Source organism: Babylonia areolata, chromosome 15 (genome assembly GCF_041734735.1).
Source record: "Babylonia areolata isolate BAREFJ2019XMU chromosome 15, ASM4173473v1, whole genome shotgun sequence".
Classification (NCBI taxonomy): Eukaryota; Metazoa; Mollusca; class Gastropoda; order Neogastropoda; family Buccinidae; genus Babylonia; species Babylonia areolata.
Genome location: NC_134890.1, coordinates 22,756,961 through 22,761,960, shown reverse-complemented (window position 1 = coordinate 22,761,960; position 5,000 = coordinate 22,756,961).

The window sequence follows — 5,000 nt, the reverse complement described above, 5'->3', positions numbered from 1 at the left end:
GACCCTGTGGGCTCAGAGTCTATCGCTTTCCAAATGGACGCGTAAACATTAGGCCACAACTCCATAAGGACAATAGTGATGGACGATGAATACAGTAACTGAGTAAAACTAGGTCGTCAGCTTGTTGTGGGATCGGCGTGGTGGGATTGGCGGTGGGGGTGGGGGGGTGGGGATGACCTTCAGCAGTATATACGAATAATCACGGACGGCTCAAAATAAAGCTAGAGGTAAGACATCCTGTCATCACCAAGCCCATTCATGAATTACTGGATTTAACGCGAGTTTTAAGAAGATGGTGTTTGTTAAATTCACTTTGAGCACTTGAATGAATGTTGCACACAGTTTGTTGTGTGTGTGTGTGTGTGTGTGTGTGTGTGTGTGTGTGTGTGTGTATACAGCGTTTTGTTGGTCACGGAGTGCCCTTATCGTAAAATATCCGTGCATTGCCTTTCAGCTTTTATGATTGAAGTTGTGGCTTCTGAATGGCGATGTCATCTTCCAAGAACATGACACGGTTATGCTTCTGAAAATGTGACTTTTTCTTCAGATCACGTTGTTGTTGTTTTTTTCTCTCTCCTACTTTGTGACTTCATTATATCAATATTCCCTGCTTAAACATGATTATTGTAATTATAATGAATCAGTCCTCCAAGAACGCATACGGGATATATCAATCTTTTGGAAAGGTACAGAAATAATGTGTCATACTGATATTTTCCAGGACTGGAAAAGAGATAATGATTTTAGTGTTTCAAGTGCCTTTGATGAATAATGATGCAGAAAAGTCGAATGTATTGATGTTGTTAGATGTGAACACTCACATTATTTTTTTTGTGTTTGTGTGTGTGTGTGTGTTTTTTTTTTTCTATTGAATACATACGTGTCCAAGGTATTGATACAGCAGCATTTGAATACTGACACTGTTTTTCTATTGAAGGCTAATGTGTCGAACAAACGTTTTTATATTGTGGCATTTTTATACTAAAATTGATTTCCTATTTAAGAAACGAAAATAAAATAAAATTAAATTAAATTAAAAAAACACACACGAAAAGCCATTGCTTTTTTCCTTTGAAGAAACTAACCCCCTCCTCTCCACTACCCCCCTCCCACCACCTCCTAAAAAATAACCGAAAAAAAGTTTGTTCTATTCAGGAAACTGGAAAAAAAAAGAAACAAACAAAAAACCAACAACAAACAAACCAAAAAACCCCAAACAAACCAAAACAAAAACAAAAAAAAAACCCACAAAAGAATGTTTTTCTATTTAAGAAACTTTGAAGAAAACCACACGAAAAACATAGTTTTTCTAAGAAATAAACAAACAAACAAGCAAACAAACACACGGATGATAATCATTATTATCACTGTGACCGTCACCATCATCGTCGTCATTGTCGTCGTCTTCGTCTTCACCGTCATCATCATCATCATCATGATTTATCTTAGATCAGTCATCATTTAAACTTATTTCAAAATTGATGATATATCCATGACCATTCATCTCTACATGTAGGTTACTTCTCTCATAACTCATTTTGTTTTGTTTAATTAAAAAGATGCAAAAATCTTGAGAATCTCTTTGTTCGATTTTCGTATTTTGTAGGATCTGCCAAGTTTATCATGACAATTTATCGGAAGAAAAAATTACATTATGATTATGCATACAAAGTGACTTCTTTTTTTTTTTTTTCAACTGCTGTAAATATGTTCACATGATGCCGTGTCAGATTTCGTGGCCTCAACTTTGTTTTTTTGTTGTTGTTTTTTTTTTTCTTTCTTTCCTGACAAGTGTTTCAAGTTCAAGTTGCAGTAGTTGCTCAAAAAGGGTTTCACAGTGCCTCAGGGATGGCAGAGAGGGCTGCAGCACAGCACAATGTGTGATGATGATTGTGCACGTGAAACACGTTCGTTCTGTTTTTTTATTTTATTTTATTTTATTTTATTTTATTTTTATTTTTTTTACTGCTGAACAGTGATTCATTGACTGCGTGATTGTTATGAACACATTGATGGAATTGTCTTTTTTTTTTTTTTTTTTTTCAGAATTTTGATGCACAATAAAGACAAACGTAGTGGTGCAGACTGTATGTCATTTTTCTATCTGTCTGTCTGTCTGTGTGTCTCTCTGTGTCGGTTTGCCTGCCTGCCTATCTGGCTGTCTGTCTGTCCCTGGCTTTCTGTCACTGCTCCTGTGTTCTGTGTGTGTGTGTGTGTGTGTGTGTGTGTGTATGTATGAGTGAGTGTATGTATGGGAGGGTGAGGTGGAAATGGGTGTGGGGATGGTGTTTCTTTTATCATCGTTATCATTGTCATGATTATCATTATTATTACTATTATCGTGATTAATATGACTGTGATGATGATGATAATGATGATTATTATTATTACTATTTCTTCCAGTTTATTATCACACACACACACACACACACACTCACACACACACACACACACATAGACACACACACACACACGCACACACACACACACACACACACACACACACACACACACACACACACACTACCACACACACACACACACACACACACACACACACACACACACACACACACACACACACACGTTTCCATTGTCGCAGTCGCTGCGCGGCCAGTTATCAAAGTTGGGTAACCTTGAGATCCCTCACGAAGGGGGTTCAGGCACTATCAGATCTGCACATGTGTCGACCTGGGATATCGGAAAAAAACCTCCAGCGTCAACCCTCTAGGCACCGCGATATTGGAGGATCAGAATAAGGATCAGGCTTACTATTCAAACGGACCACCAAAGTCTTATTAACTAACTTCACTGCAGTTTCAGTTTCAGTTTCTCAAGAAAACGTCAACCTAACGCAGCAGTCAAGCCTGAAGTATTTGTATTTGTATTTCTTTTTATCACAACACATTTCTCTGTGTGAAATTAGGGCTGTTCTCCGCAGGGAGAGCGCGTCGCTACACTACAGCGCCACCCATTTTTTTTTTTTTTGTATTTTTTCCTGCGTGCAATTTTTATTTGTTTTTCCTATCGAAGTGGATTTTTCAACAGAATTTTGCCAGGAACAACCCTTTTGTTGCCGTGGGTTCTTTTACGTGCGCTGAGTGCATGCTGCACACGGAACCTAGAATTGGGGCCTAGCTCGGTTTATCGTCTCATCCGAATGACTAACGTCCAGACTACCACTCAAGGTCTAGTGGAGGGGGAGAGAAAATATCGGCGGCTGAGCCGTGATTCCTACCAGCGCGCTCGGATTCTCTCGCTTCCTAGGCGGACGCGTTACCTCTAAGCCATCACTCCAGTAGAGTGCATGCATACGTATTTGTGTGCCTGTCAGAGTAAGTTTCTTCTGCAGAGTTTGGCCAGAGGACAACACATTTGTTGCCATGAGTTCTTTTTTCGAGCGAGCCATGTGCATGCTGCACAGACTGAATTGGGGCCTAGCTCGGTTTAACGTCTCACTCGAATGAGTAGCCGCTCAGTTTGGTTTTCCAGTCCAGTTTGGGATCGGAGAAAGGGCGAGAGCGAGAATCGAACCTCGACCCTCACGGACACTGTATTTAGCAGATTACCGTCTGTACCATTCTGCCACCTTCACTGCAGGATGAGAAAGGACATCAATTCGGCACACAGCGTGATTGTCAGAATCTCTCACGGCGGCCATCGCAATACACACACACACACACACACACACACACAGGCACGCACACATACAGGCACGCACACGCGCGCGCGCGTGAACATACACACAAACAGACACACACACACACACACACACACACACGCACGCACGCGCGCGCGTGAACATACACACAAACGCAAACACACACACACACACACACACAATGCTCTCTCTCTCTCTCTCGCACACACACACACACTGCTCTCTCTCTATTTTTATCACACACACACACACACACACACACACACACACACACACACACACGCACATACGCACGCATGACACGTGAATCTCGTTATCCAGAAACAACACACAACGACACGACAGAACAGCTGTTCCTCCAGTAAGAGTACGAAGAGATGAAATAAAAGTAACTCATGCAAAAGACACCGATGTTACGTGTTTGCACAATGTCTGTAGCTTTGTTCATCCGCCTTTCTGTTTCTGTTGTCTCTTCATTGTTCTTTCTTTCTTTCTTTCTTTCTTTGTCTTTTTTTTAATTCTTTTTTCTTTCTTTCTGCTGAACGTGATGAGTTTGTGCACGTCCGTTGCCTTCTTTAAACAATACAGAAACGGCCATGTCCACATTTCTTTCCTTTGCACTCCTCTGTGTAACTTAGTTGGTGGAGCGAACGTCCACACACTATTACTCATTCCGTGTAGAGGGGGAACAAGAATTGTGGATATTTGCCACAGTAACTGCTGCGACCGTGTATGAAAATTTCGGTGGTGTTGAAATATATATTTAATAATCAGTCATAGCCCTATGCTGTGTTAGGTTTTGCATTACGTTGCCGTTATTGACTCACTTGTGTAAACAAAGTGAGTCTATGTTTTAACCCGGTGTTCGGTTGTCTGTCTGTGTGTGTGTGTGTGTGTGTGTGTGTGTGTGTCCGTGTGTCTGAGTGTCCGTGGTAAATTTCTCTGCAAATAATTTGTCAGTTGACACCACATTTGGCATAAAAATAGGAAAAATTCAGTTCTTTTCAGTCATCTTGTTTAAAACAATATTGCACCTCTGGGATGGGCACCAAAAAAATAAAAAAGAAGCCTAATTATATGCAAACTGCATTTACTGTTATATTTATATTTTTTGTATTCTCTAAACTTGGCACTTTGACCTCTTATTCTGACACAACAACAAGAGGAGTCATTATTATCATTTTTTGTTCAAACAGGAACTTCTTTTGCTAAGCATGGAATTTTTATTTATTTTGCAAACGTTTTGGTGCAGATAGTAAAAAAAAGGGAAATTACTCTGTAATTAATGCTAGGGGACTTCATTTATCACAAGTGAGTCTTGAAGGCCTTGCCTCTCTTG